This window comes from Callospermophilus lateralis, chromosome 7, assembly GCF_048772815.1.
Source record: "Callospermophilus lateralis isolate mCalLat2 chromosome 7, mCalLat2.hap1, whole genome shotgun sequence".
In the NCBI taxonomy this organism is placed as follows: Eukaryota; Metazoa; Chordata; class Mammalia; order Rodentia; family Sciuridae; genus Callospermophilus; species Callospermophilus lateralis.
The window spans coordinates 3368725-3383768 of NC_135311.1; the positions used below are offsets into that span (position 1 = coordinate 3368725).

The window sequence follows — 15044 nt, forward strand, 5'->3', positions numbered from 1 at the left end:
AGACTCTTGAACTTGAGAAGAGTTTGTTTGATGAACATAGCTGCACCATTGTTTGGGGCATATATATTTATGATTGTTATGTCTTGTTGGTGTATGGTTCCCTTGAGAAGTATGTAGTGTCCCTCTTCATCCCTTTTGATTAACTTTGGCTTGAAATCTATTTTATTTGATATGAGTATGGACACTCCTGCTTGTTTCCGAAGTCCATATGAGTGATATGATTTTTCCCAACCTTTCACCTTCAGTCTATGTATGTCTTTTCCTATCAAATGCGTCTCCTGAAGGCAGCATATTGTTGGGTCTTGTTTTGTGATCCATTCTATTAGCCTGTGTCTCTTAATTGGTGAGTTTAAGCCATTAACATTTAGGGTTATTATTGAGATATGGGTTGTTCTTCCAGCCATATTTGTTTATTTATGTTACTAAACATGGTTTGTTTTCCTCTTTGATTATTCCCCCCCCCTTTACTGTACTACCTCCCGCTGTTGGTTTTCATTGATATTTTCCATTTCCTCTTCCTGTAATATTTTGCCGAGGATGTTTTGAAGAGATGGTTTTCTAGCTGCAAATTCTTTTAACTTTTGTTTATCATGGAAGGTTTTAATTTCATCTTCCATCCTGAAGCTTAATTTCGCTGGATACACGATTCTTGGTTGGAACCCATTTTCTTTCAGTGTTTGAAATATGTTATTCCAGGATCTTCTAGCTTTGAGAGTCTGTGTTGAAAGATCAGCTGTTATCCTGATTGGTTTACCCCTAAATGTAATCTGCTTCCTTTCTCTTGTAGCTTTTAAAATTCTCTCCTTATTCTGTATGTTGGGCATCTTCATTATAATGTGTCTAGGTGTGGATCTCTTATGATTTTGCACATTCGGCGTCCTGTAGGCTTCTAGGATTTGGGATTCTGTCTCGTTCTTCAAGTCTGGGAAGTTTTCTCGTATTATTTCGTTGAATAGATTGCTCATTCCTTTGGTTTGGACCTCAGTACCTTCCTGTATCCCAATGACTCTTAAGTTTGGTCTCTTTATGTTATCCCATATTTCTTGAATGTTCTGCTCATGGTTTCTTAACAGCTTTGCTGAGCTGTCTATGTTCTTCTCCAGTTGAAATACTTTGTCTTCATTGTCTGATGTTCTATCTTCTAAGTGTTCTACTCTGCTGGTAGTATTCTCAATTGAGTTTTTAAGTTGGTTTATTGTTTCCTGCATTTCCAGGATTTCTGTTTGTTTGTTTTTTATAACCTCTATCTCCCTGTATAATTGATCTTTTGCTTCTTGGATTTGTTTATGTAATTTATTGTCAAAGTGGTCGAAGTGGTCTTTCATTGTCTGATTTTGCTGTCTAATGTCTTCCTTGAGACTCCAGATCATCTGAAGCATGTATATCCTGAATTCTTTATCTGACATTCCATCTGCTGCAGATATTACCTCTTCTAAAGTTGAGTTGACCTGCATTGCTTGTGGTCCTTTCTTTCCTTGTCTTTTCATATTGATCGCGTTTCTTTCTGCTTGGTGAAACTGTTGTGTTATTGATTTTTCCCCCTATATATTTATATTGCTCTTGTATAGCTGCAAAGTCTCCCTCGCAGGCTTTGGCGGTGGTTCTGCCCCTCCTCCAATTGAGGCAATGTGCCTACCACGCCGGGAGGCCGCTGTGCCTGTACTTTCGATGGGCCTGTTCTTTCGGTGGTCACAGGTCCGCCTACCTTGCAGGCGTGAGCAGCGGCTTTGCCCCTCCGCTGGCCACTAGGCCTGTTCTGTCTGTCGGTTGCAGGTCTGTCTACCTAAAAGGCGCTGGTGGCGGCTCTGCCCCTCCCCCAACCGGGGCGATGTATCTGGCGGGCCACTGGGCCTGTTTTGTCAGTGGTCACGGTTCCGCCTACCTTGCACGTGCGTGGAGCAGCTGTGTCCCTCCGAGAGTTGCTGGGCCTAACCTGCCGGTGGGTGGCAAGTGCGCCTACCTTGCAGGCCCGGGAGTGGCTCTGCCGCTCCGCGGGTTGCTGGGCCTGATATGCTGGTGAGACGCAGGTTTGCCTACCTTGCAGGCGCCTGGCGGCTCTGCCCCTCCCCCAACCGGGGCGGGGCGATGTGTCTGGCCATCCTCTGAGCCTGTTCTGTTGGTGGTCAGGGTACTGCCTACCTAGCAGGCTCGTGGGGCAGCTGTGCCCCTCCGCAGTTTGTTGGGCCTGACCTGCCGGTGGGTGGCAAATGGACCTAGCTTGCAGGCCCAGGGGTGGCTCTGCTGCTCCGTGGTTGCTGGGCCTGATCTGCTGGTGAGTCGCAGGTCTGCCTAACTTGCAGGCGCCCGGCAGCTCTGCCCCTCCCCCAACCGGGGCGGGGCGATGTGTCTGGCTGGCCTCTGGGCCTGCTCTGTCGGTGGTCAGGGTTCTGCCTACCTAGCAGGCTCGTGGGGCAGCTGTGCCCCTCCGCAGATTGTTGGGCCTGACCTGCCGGTGGGTGGCAAGTGCCCCTACCTTGCAGGCCCGGGGGTGGCTCTGCCGCTCCGCGGTTGCTGGGCCTGATCTGCTGATGATTCGCAGGTCTGTGTAACTTGCAGGCGCCCGGCGGCTCTACCCCTCCCCCAATCTGAGCGATGTGTCTGGCAGTCCACTGGGCCTGTTTTGTCGGTGGTCACAGTTCTGCCTACCTTACACACGCGTGGAGCAGCTGTTTCATTAGTGCCTGGGCACACTCTCCTTGTTTGCCTCCCTCAGGCCCTAAGTTTGTAGAGCTTGGGGCTGAGAACCCCCAGCAAATTTGCTTACCTTCTGGTAGCCACGCCCCCGTATCTGATGCAAGAGACCTCAGTTGTCAGCACTGGTGGGAGCGGTAGCTGGGAGTCCCACGCCGCGCGGTTCCTGCCGGCTCCTTTGCCAGCGCCGCCGCGGCTCCCACTGGCTTCCGCGCCGCTGCTGCGGCTCCCGCCGCTTCCGGCCGGCTCCCGTGCCGCTGCCCCGGCTGCCGCCGGCTCCCTCGCCACAGCCGCAGCTGCCGCCGGCTCCCGTGCCGCCCTCGGTCTGGCTATTGCGCTCACAGGAGAGCTGGGAGGGGCCCTTAAGTTTTCCCCGATGATCTATAGCTGAAAGAGCTGTGATCAGTCAAAAAAAAACAAAAAAAAAAACAGAGATGATGACGTCAGCTCTCCAAGATGGTGGCCGCTGGCTTCCTCTGTGGTCTGACCGATGTGGAGAACCGAATTGGATGGCTTCCTTCCCCGTCTCAAGCCCAGAATTCAGCTCTGAGTACAGTATTTGCACAGCTGGCGGGAGCCTGCAGAATCCGTAGCGCTGTATCTTTGCATTGTTATCTTACCGTCGTTTCCCAGCGAGCGCCGCAGACTCTGGCCGCGGGGCGATTTGCTGCATACGCAGCGTGACCCTCCGTGCGGACAAATCTCTCGCGTTTGAGCTCCAGTAGCAGGTCCTTATGCAATGGAAATCCTTCCTCTAGGTTTCGGAGCACCCCAATTTTGCTGGAAATTCCTAACAAGCTAGCTTTTATCCATTCTACCTTGTCTTTTTCCTGCTCAGTGACGCAGTACACGGGAGTGCTGCACTCCTTTCGCAGCCATCTTTGTCTCTCCTCTAGTCATTTTAAATATACACTACCTCCACAGTAACACCCAACTGTTAAGTCAGTGTCATCAATTTTGCTCCTATATTATGTGTGGAAAAATTTCATATCCACAAATAACATGTCTTAGAAACTTAAAAAAATAATATCTCTCCTAAACCCCATCCCCCTACCTCCAGTACTAAGGACTGAACCAGGGGGCTCTACCACCACTCAACTACACCCCAGCCCTTTTTTATTATTTTGAGACAAAGTCCCACTAAGTTGCATTGCCAAGGCTGGCCCTGAACTTGTGATCCTCCCACCTCAGCCTCCAAGTCACTGGATCACAAGCATGTGCCATAGCACCTGGCTTCAGTTTTATGTGTAACCTACACTAATTAAATAATTATTGCTTCAACACTTACGCTAGTCTAACTGTGTGTATTTCCTTTCCTTCTCCCTAATATTTAGATCATTTTCCCTTTTGGCATAATTTATGTGCAATCAATAAATTTTGTCTGGTGTGGTACGTACACCTGTAACCCTAGCAATTTCAGAGGCTGAGGCAGGAGGATGCAAAGTCTGAGGCTAGCCTGGGCAATTCAGTGAGATTCTATCTTCCAGTCTCAAAATAAAAGTCAGGCAAGAGGCACAGTATGCCTGTAATCCCAGCAATTCAGGAGGAATACAAGTTCAAGGCCAGGTTCAGCAATTTAGCAAGACCCACAGCAACTTAGTAAATCCTGTCTCAACTTTAAAAATAAAAAGTACTAGGGATAGAGACCCCAAGTTCAATCCCCGGTACCAAAACAAATAAGCAAATAAAATAAAAAGACTAAGGAATGCAGCTTTGAGGTAGACTGCTTGCCTAGCATGCATTAAGCCTGGGTTCAATCCCCAGTACCTATGAAAAAATACTAAGGACAATGTATTTTTTAATATATAATGAAACAATGAAAAGCTAAGTAGGCTGGGCAAGGTGGTGCACGCCTGTTATCCCAGTTACTTCAGAGGTTGAGGCAGAAGATCAAATTTGAGGCAAGCCTGGACAAATTAGTGAGACCCTGTCTCAAAATCTTTAAAAAGAGCTGAAAGTATAGCTCAGTAGTGTTTTCCTAGTTGCTTAAAGCCTTAGGTTCGAGTTCCAGTAAGGGAAGAGGGTGAAAAAAGGCTAACCAAGGGATATTTAATAAAGCCTTTTAGCAAGTAATTTTTAAGACTTAACCACCATGATACAGAGATTACCACAAAAATATCAAACAAAATTCTCAACTACTGCTAACAAAAATTTATCTATACTATATAACCAATAAGGACTTTTTCTAAGCAAATGTATGATGTGTTTGGGGGTGTTCAAGATTTAGGGCTAAAAGTCTATAACTTGACTTCCAAATTTCTACTTTTGATAAAATTTCCAGTAGAGCTAAAAAAAACTCAATAGATTCCAGTATTCTCCAACATATATCAGGGAGAACCCATGCTGTGCAGTTTATCTGCAGAAAAGATTCAACAACTGTACATAGTTTATGTAAAGGGAAATCTAGATTATAAAAGACATCATTAAGGAATCTTCATAGGTACCGAGTGGAATTTAGCTAACTCAGAGGTATTCAAACAGGGTCAATTTCGACCTTCAGAAGATGTATGGCAGTGTCTGTGAGACATTCTTGGCAGTCATAACTGGGTGAAGAAGATGCTACCAGCATTTTATCCAGTTCACAGTGACTAAGGTTAGTGCCAAGATCGAGAACCCTGATCAGACTGAGTACATGTTCTGAATAAGAGGGAAACTTAAAGGAAAACAAAATCATCCTACATTCTATACACAAAATTTTTTTGGGGGGGAGGGCAGGGGTGTTAACAGGGATTGAAGCCAGGGGCACTTAACCACTGAGCCACATCCCCAGCCTTTTTAATTCTGAGACAGCGCCTAAATTGCTAAGGGCTTAACTAAGTTATTGAGGCTGGCTTTGAACCTGCAATCCTCCTGCCTCACCTCCCAAGCCAATAGGATCATAGTCATACACCATCACACCTGGAATAATTTCTTTTTAAAATATTTACTTTCTGTAACAGAGTAAAATATGGTTCCTTTGAACAGTTCAAATGGTTGTATCTTGTACAGTAAAAAAACTTTTATAAAACCCATATATTCCTAGTTTGCTTCACCCAAAAATAATCATTTACCTGTGAAACTGATTTTCTCTTCATATTCACTTGACAGCTTCCAAGTCATTCTTGCCCAAGTACACAGTTTCTCCTAATAAAACTAGAGCATCATCAGCCCCTACCATTATGGTTCTGCTTGTTACCATCATTATCGACTAGTAAAATAATTTTTGTGAAAATAATTTCCAAGTCTTTTTGTCTAAGGCACCCTTTTAAAATCTTTCTAGTTGTGGGCCCTTTTCATTTCCTCTATAGGCTGCTGTCCCTTCCTCCAGTACCAGGGATCCCAACAGAGGTACTCTACCACTGAGCAATAGCCCCAGCTGTTTTTGAGACCGGATCTTACTGAATTGCCAAAGCTAGCCTCGAACTTGCTTTCTTCCTGCTTCAACCTCCCAAATAGCTAGAATTACAGGTGTGTATGCCCCTCCCCCTCGTCTATGGGTTGCTTTTGCTTCATACATGAGTTCTTGTTGCTCTTTCAACCTCTAAATCATTTTCTCAGAGGGCAGTAAACCAAAATGACACCTGCAAACCTTTTACTGAGCTCTTTCTCAAAATCTCATGGTTGTGGGGCTGGGGATGTGGCTCAAGTGGTAGCGTGCTCACCTGGCATGCGCACGGCGCTGGGTTCAATCCTCAGCACCACATACAAATAAAGATGTTACGTCTACCAAAAACTAAAAAATAAATGTTAAAAAATTCTCTCTTTAAAAAAAAAAAAATCTCATGGTTGTGCATGAACTCAAAAGTCAGAATAATAGCTCTACATCTCAAAAGCCTGAGTTTATGATAATAGGTTTAAGTAGAAAAATGTTAGCCAACAATTCAAATTTCTGCCAAATAATCCAAATTTAAATTTAATCATTAGTTCTGTGGTTTATTCTTTCTGTAAAAACCAAACAAACAAAAGCCAAAACCTACTTGTGGAGTATTTATTCCCGACAATAATGTTTAACCTGAACCAAGCACTGAAATTTAACTTGAAGTGCACAGGAAATATGGCAATGAGGAACAAGTAAACATTGCTACAGGGAACTAAATGAAATAAATCCAAAGGCAGAACTTTCCATAAGGAAATAAACAAACCCAGAAGATATGACATTCTATAAAACAACTAAGTTGGTCTTTTGAAAAATGTCAATGTCTTCCAGTCATGCAGGAATCCTAGCTACTGGGGAGGCCAAGACAGGAGGATGGAAAGTTCAAGGCAAGCCTGAGCAACTTAGGAAAGAGACCTTGTCTCAAAATAAATAAATAAGGGTCAGTGATGAACACCCCTGGATTCAATCCCCAGAACCAACCAACCAATCAATCAATCAATCAATCAATCAATCAAATAAGGGTCAGTGATGAACAACACTGGATTCAATCCCCAGAACCAAAAAATAATATATATGTATCTCACACACACACACACATCAATCTTGACGGCTGGGGTTGTGGCTCAGAGGTGGAGCACTCGCCCAGCATGCATGAGGCACTGGGTTCGATCCTAACATCACATTAAAATACATAAATAAATAAAGATATTGTATCCACCTATAACTAAAAAATAAAATTAAAAAAAAAAAAAATATATATATATATATATATATATATCAATCTTTCTCTTGCTACACACATACATCCACTCACCCATATACAGGCACACACAAACTGGGAAGACCATTCTAGATTAAAAAAAACTAAAGAGACATAACCAAATACAACATGTCAACCTTTATTAATCATGATTCATATATTGCTATTAAAGACATTTTGAGTACAACTGGAACATTTAAATATAGATTAAACACCAGATGATATTCAGGATTTATTTTTCTTAGGTAACAGTAAAATAGTTATGTAGGACAATGTATTTGCCTAGCAAACACACAAATGTTTAGTGGACATGTCAAGTGTGACTTTTTTTTTTTTTTTTTTTTAAGATTTTGATGGACCTTTATTTTATTCATTCATTTATATGTGATGCTGAGAATCGAACCCAGTGCCTCACACATGCTAGGCAAGCACTCTACCACTGAGCCGCCACCCGAGTTCAAGTGTGACTTTCAAGTGTTTCAGCAAATAGGTATTTTTGGTTTTCTTATATAGATACAAATATCCCCTCTTTTTAAAGTATTTGGCACATGCCAAAATATCAATAATCATTGTGTCTATATTGTAGGTTTATCAAAAGTATTTCTTGTATTCTTTCACCATTTTTACATGCATGAATTTTTCTCAATACAAAGTTGGAGGAGGGGACTACTTAATCAGACCCTAACTGGTATCTTTATACTGTATTCTGTTATTATCTTTTTGGCATTTACTAAATAATTGGTAAGATGGTCAAATTTTCTGTTCACTTTTTTTGTTTCTAGGAGCAAGTTTCATTTTTTAAAAGGCAAAAAATAAATAAGAGATGAACCTAAACTAAATTATATAGGTGATATGGTGAGATGAACATTACCTTCTTCCATTAATCATTTGACATCTTAGTAATCTGGATGGTTTTTGAATTTTATAGTAGTAATTGTACTGGTAACACATGAACATTATAGGCTTTATTTAAAACTGCAGCTCACACAGGACTATAAGCCATGAGCATAGTCTCATCTTTGGCACTCATCCTGCCATCCAGAATCTGGAAGTACCAGATTAAATACCTTTCTGTGGGAAAAGGGGTTATAGCATACTGTACTTTGTACTCAGGTCCTGTATAATTAGCTCAACAGACATCCACATAATTGAAAAGGCAGGATACAAACAGACCCTTTAAAAGCAACAAATACAATCTTGCAGATAACACCTGTCTATTTTTGAGGTATTTAATGGGCAAATAATTTACCTATCTTCATCTCAAGTAAAATTAGGAAAAAAATGTAGATTCTATCACAACCCTCCACACATATTTGGTTCTTGAGCTTTGAAGTCCTTTAATTTGGTGTTCTTTCATACCTTTAACAAATTCCAGGAATGAAGAATTCAGCATCTAACATTTTCAATTCACTGCTAGAACATACCTGCCCATAAATTAAGATAAAAAGAACATTTGGAACAGGAAAAGTATTTTTAAAAAAACAAATAAAATCTTCTCTTTTTTTGAGATCACAGTTTCCCTGTATTGCCCAGGCTAGGCTTGAACTCCTAGGCTCACATGAGCCTCCTGTCTAACCTCCCAAGTACTTGGGACTACAGGCAAAATCTTAAGAATACCACCCTGTCTTACTCCAGGGTTGAAAACTAAGCAATGCTAATCCTAAAAATAAATGCAACTTACTTTTCATGTTACCAAACTTTTGGATTTAAAAAGGATTAATTCCAGAAAACCTGTAAGGTTGTATCTGTATCTGGCTATAAAACTAATTATAGTTAAATATGTAATAAAAAGCTTTTGCATGGCCCATTTTGTCCCTCCTAGCATCTAACTGCTATAATATCTTTAAAAAAATATTTTTCTAGTTATAGATAGACACAATAATCTTATTTTTTTTCCTGTTTTTTTTTTTTAATTATTTTTTAGCTTTAGGTGGACACTATTTTTATTTTTATGTGGTGCTGAGGATCGAACCCAGTGCCTCACGCATGCCAGGCAAGCACGCTACTACTTGAGCCATATCCCCAGTCCCAATAATCTTATTTTTATGTGATGCTAAGGATTGAACCCAGTGCCTCATACATGTGAGGCAAGCATTCTGCCACTGAGCCACAATCCCAGCCTAAGTATCTTAAATATAAATAGTCATTATGGGGTTTAAAATAACCTTAAAAACCTGTCTGATATTTCCAAACTCAAAATACTTTCTACTTGTCTGACCATAAGTTCCATTATCAAGAAGTACCCAAACATTAATTAGGTTAGGTACTTTTTTTTTTTTTTAAGAGAGAGAATATTTTTTTTTTTTTAGTTTTCGGCGGACACAACATCTTTGTTTGTATGTGGTGCTGAGGATGGAACCTGGGCCCCACGCATGCCAGGCGAGTGCGCTACCGCTTGCGCCACATCCCCAGCCCTAGGTGAGGTAAACTAACAACTAAAGCAAGCAGTAATTCCTCTATTTTAAGAGGGTTCAATATCCAGGAGTCCCTTTCATTTCCCATGGAAAAAATTTATTCACTGCTGGTTGTCTAAATTTCATTTCTGGTCTGGGGGTATAGATCAGTAAAAAAACACTTGCTTAGTGTGCTGGAGGCCCTAGGTTCAGTCCCAAGTATTGCTAAATAAATAGATGGAAAAATAAATAAAGACATATTTCATTTCTACTTCCTCAATTTCATTTAGAACTGCTAAATCCTAACAATAGGTTAGTCAGTGTCTGTCTCTCTCTTCTCAGTTACAGTGCAAACATACATTCTTGTATTTATGGTTTTATATTACAAACCAGAATACCAAAGAATCTATCAAAGTTTTATCATATTGACAATTATGGCGAAGCTAGCAACCAGCCCTAGGGTTTGTAATTTAAACCACCCCTAACAAAAGTTAATTAAAAAAAAAAAAAACAAAACACAATCTGGAGAATAGAAATTTCATCTGGAAATGTTTTATTTTACTGTGATATGCTTGGCATCATTATGCACTTTATCTCAATGAATTCTCATTCCAATTTTATGTCCCAAGTATCACTTTTTACAGATAAAGTCAAAACAGAGATTGAGAGAGACCACAAGCATCTGGGCGAGGTGGCACACACTTGTAATCCCAGCGATTCAGGAGGCTGATACAGGAGGATCCCAAGTTAAGACACCAGCTCAGCAATTTAGTCAGGTTGTTAGCAACTTAATGAGATCCTGTCTCAACATAAAAAAGGGGTGAGGATGTAGTTCTCAGTGGCAAAGTGCCCCTGGGCTAAATCTTCAGTACCCCCCCCCACCAAAAAAAAAAAAAAAAAAAAAAAAACCCAGCCAGGATTCAAACCAAAGTTGTTTCTTCTTGTTGTTGCTGGGGTTTGTTTTGGTACTAGGGAATTGAACCAAGGGATGCTCTACCACTGAGCCACATCCCCAGCCCTTTTTATTTTAAAATAGAGTCTGCCTAAATTGTATGATTCTCCTGCCTCAGCCCATTTAGATCTCAGTATATGGGATTGTAGATGTTCACCACCACACCCAGCTCAAACCATAATTTTTTGCTCTGTAACTCCTCCCCTAGTCATTGCTTTTTCCATTATTAACTCCAACTAGCATATGTAAATTCTCCAGAGGGTTCTAAACAGAGGCAGATTTTGATGATCTGGAGAGCAAAAGCACAGGACATGCCCAATGATTCTCCAATTTGAAGTTATTTTAAATTCTCAAAATTTTGTCTCAAAATTATTAATGACCCCAAATATTTTTTATATTTATGTGGGTTACAACTTTCCACCATTTACCACATTAAAAATTAAAATGAACTTTAAAATAGTTATAGGTACATTAAAAAACAAATCCATTACATGGTCATATTTACAACAAAAAGTCACTATTTTCTTTCCAAACTAAAAAGTAGCAGTGCTTTACATGTTTGTAAATCCTTTCATATCTACCTTAACAGGAGACATAACTTACTTGCTTTCTCATAGCGGCTTCTGCTGTCAGTCTATTGCTTATATGTTATTTTGGTTAAGTACATAATGAAAATCTGGCACTGTCCAGATTAAAGTGGAAAAGGTTTTTTTTGCATCAGGGATTGAACTCCAGGGTGCTTAATTACTAAGCTGTATCTCCAGCCCTTTTATTTTTTACTTTGAGACAGGGTCTCACTAGGTTGCTGAGGCTGACCTCAAACTTGCTAAGTTGCTGAGGCTAACCTCAAACTTGCGATGCTCCTCCCTAGACCTGGGATCACAGATATGCACCTGGCTGAGAGAAGTATTTCAATAAACTTTTCAGTTAACAATGAATAGTGATAAATACTAAAGCCAATAAATAATAGTTTTCTTAAAGAATAGTTTTGCATATTGGAATCTGAAACCATATTAATTTTCATATCTTGTTACATTAAAATCCACTGGTGTATCTTGTATTTCCATAACATCATGCACTAGTCATTTGGAAAATATAGATTTACTTGATTATGCCCATATTTAAGAGACATATTTCATTATACATTTTTTTAAAAATCACAGTTGTTAACTACTATTTAAAAAATCTTCGTAAGTACTGGTAAGCTGTAACTTACTTAAAAAGCTGTCAACTTACTTAAAAATCCTAGTTTTCACTTAAATCTTATCTCCAGTAACAAATACTGACAATTGTTTTCCTAGGAGACAAACTCATTTCATTCACTTTCAAAAAAACATTGCCAAATACCCAAGTGTGAAAACTATAGTTTGTCAGTCATCTTTTCAAGTAAAAGTGCCATTTCATGAAACAAGCAGCTTACAAATCAGTCTCACAAATGCTTTTCCTCATGACAACAATCATACCTCCATACACAGCGTAAATCATTTATGCTTGCTTCTCAGTTCGTCTTAGAAATTCTTAAAATGTACTGAAAGCTAAGGTTTGATTAACATTAATAGTTTTTATTGCTTGGTCAAGGACACTCTCCTGGCCACAGTAGAGTCTGGTGCTAGTGCCTTGCTCTGAGTAAGGCACCAAGAGTAGTTTTTAACTAGCACTACTTTTGAGCCATCAGTGGAAATGTTAGCGAAAGTGTGATGTTAGTGTGATTCTGAAAATGGTATGGCCTTGAGCCTCCCCTTAAAGGGTTCAAGGGGGATTCCTAGGGGTCAGCAGGCCACACTTTTGTGAAGTGCTTTCCACTACTTCAAGATGGGAGTGGAAACAAACTCCCGTTCATGCAGTTGGCTCCTTCAGTTTGAGATGCAGGAAACCAAGTGAAAAGACTGCCATTTGTTTTCACATTATATTCTGATCACCTTTATGAGAGACCGACAATTCTCAACGTAATCAGGTGGCTATAGGACTGCCCATTAAAAATGCAAAGATAGCACTCCCTCCCCACCCCACTCCAATTTCGGGGATGAAGGTACGCTCTGTGCACCCTTCAGTTAAGAATGATTATGCTAAATAAATGGTTCCAATTTGGGGTCCAAGTTCCCAGTCCCTGAGCAACAGTCTAGAAATCCATTGTTGTCCACCGAACGGCAACCCGCTCCCTTCCCCGAACGGCAACCCGCTCCCTTCCCCTTGACTCGTAGAGAGAATTCCCTCAGAAGTCAGATCCCCCTCGGTGACGTTTTCCCTGCAGCGGGAGGTGTCCAAGTGTGGGGACGGGCTACGTCCGACTGTTCTCATAACGCAACCGGCGCGCAACCCGCGTCGCGAGGCGCCGGGGCCCAGCGACGCTCCCGACTCTCGGCTCCTTCTCTGGGCTAAGGAGGGCTGAGCAAGGAACCAGGGAACCTGCCGCGTTACAGGCAGCACGGAGAGGGAGGGAGGCAGGTGGCTCCACGACACGACTTCCTTTCAGTAGATGCCAGGATCTCGAGAAAATAGTTCTTGGGAGAAACATGGCGCCACCGCGGCAGGACATAACCACCAGAAAATAACGACACTCTGCCCCGTCCCCTTTTAGAAATCACGGCGCCGTCCTCGGAGACCCCGGAGGGGGGCGACGCCAGTGGCTGTCAACGCGCAACAGTGGCCGAGTCTGGGGGGCGGGGGCGCGGGCGGCGGTTACGTAACGGGGGTCGGCCCGGCCATCACTCCGCTCCCGCGCTACCGGCGCCCCACACCTTCCCGGGGGGCGGGGCGGGAGCCCCCACCGGACTCGGCCGCCGCCCTCCTCCAGCGCGGCCTCGCCCCGCACCGCCCCTCCCGCAGCGCCGCGCCGTCTCGCCGCCGCCAGCGCCCCCGCCGCGCCCCGCCCCTCCCCAGCGGGCCGCCGACCGCGCCCGCGCCGCCCACTCCTCCGAGACGCTCGCGCCGGGCGTGCGTGGGGACGTCGGTGTGTGCGGGACCGTGGGGCGCGAGTGCGCGCGCGCGCGCCGCGGCGGGCGCCGGGGGGCGGGGGTGGCCGGCGGCCGGCAGGCAGGGGCCTCCGCCGCCGGCCGCCGCGCGGCTCCACGACCCGGGACGCACGCACACACACGCGCGCTCACGCGCCGCACCGCACGGCCGTCCCTGCCACGGGCCGCGCCGCCACTCGCGGTGGGCGGGCGCGCGCCGCACCCCCGCCCCCACCCGCGCGCCCGCCCATCCCCCTCTCATTGTCTCGCCTCAGAACGCCGCGCCGGGCGAAAAGATAACGGAACCCCCGGGAGGAGGGGGTGGGGATAGCCAAGGCTCCGCGCTCACTCACCTCCCGTGGTCGTCGCCGCCGGTAGTCTGACCCGAGGAAGGCGCCGTCGCCTTAAAGGGACCTTGCACCCGGCGCTGGGAGAAGGGGGTGGGAGCAGGGGAGGGGACGGGGGCTTGGGGGGAGACGAAGAGGAGGGAACCGTGAAAAGCTCGTCTCCCCGAGGGTGAAAGGAAGCCTCCCTCGGGTTCGAGTGATTTGGGGTGGATTTTTTCCCGAGGGGGGCGGGGGGCCCCGAGGGAGGGGGTGGGGGGGCCAAGGAATGCGGCTCCGTGTACGGGAGCTGGCGCGGGGGAGAGAGACGCCGACTCCCCCCACCGGCCCTTTCGCCGCGGAGGGATACGGCTCGTCACTTCCGCCCCCCCCTCGCGTGGCCTTCCAATTGGCCGGGGTCCGTGACACGTCACGGGCGCACCCTACCTCGGCCCGGGCTTCTTTTCTAGTCAAGTTTGTCTGGGTCTGCAAATAAATAAATAAAGGGAAAAAATATTTTAATGGAAAAAATAATTAGCCTAAGAAGCAGTATCCAAATTTTGGTGACAAAAATGGGACTTCTAAAGAAAATATCCCCTGATTTACTCGCTTAGACTTTCCAACAGGGATCTAAGGAGCCTCCCCACTTCCCATTCAAGGCTTATACCCTATCAAGAGAACTTCAGGACCCAGGTCAGATGATGAAGTCCAGTGGCACCGGCAACTGTCATTGGAACAAAGGGAGCAAGATGGCACTCCCCTTCCTCAAGAGACACTTGGCCAAGTAGCCTTGTGGCAGTGGACTTATTTAAGACAAGAATTTTCAAAAGTTCTTTTTACCCGCCCCCCCCCAGCCCTTCTTGATTCTGGAAAGAAGTCACACGTAATTGCGTGTCAAGGCGATCCTTGTGATGGGCTCTGCTTTCAAAAAATAGTGAACAGACTCAGCAGAGACCCCCATCCAAGAAACCATAGATCCCCAAGCTTTTGTTCCACTCAAGGCCAAGATGAATTGTCCCAAAGAAATTGATGAATTCATTCAAGACTATCCACCTGTTATTTCTCCTCCGAACAAAAACTAATCTTTTTTCTAGGCAGCTAAGATATTTTGCCCTCTA

The 15044-nt window shown here is 44.1% G+C and overlaps 1 protein-coding gene across 5 annotated transcripts in view; it reads right to left on the minus strand.

Annotated features, from left to right (window-relative positions):
• Pogz (pogo transposable element derived with ZNF domain) overlaps nt 1-14228 on the minus strand; it is a 54951-nt gene extending 40723 nt beyond the window's left edge. For 4 of the 5 annotated variants that reach the window (XM_076861898.1, XM_076861896.1, XM_076861897.1 and 1 more), the window contains exon 1: nt 13957-14228. The gene's annotated coding sequence lies outside the window, so the exon portion shown is untranslated. Of the gene's footprint in view, nt 1-2764; nt 2883-13956 lie in introns of those variants that run through there. The other variant, XM_076861893.1, reaches the window with a different exon arrangement.
• Nucleotides 14229-15044: the final 816 nt, after the last annotated feature.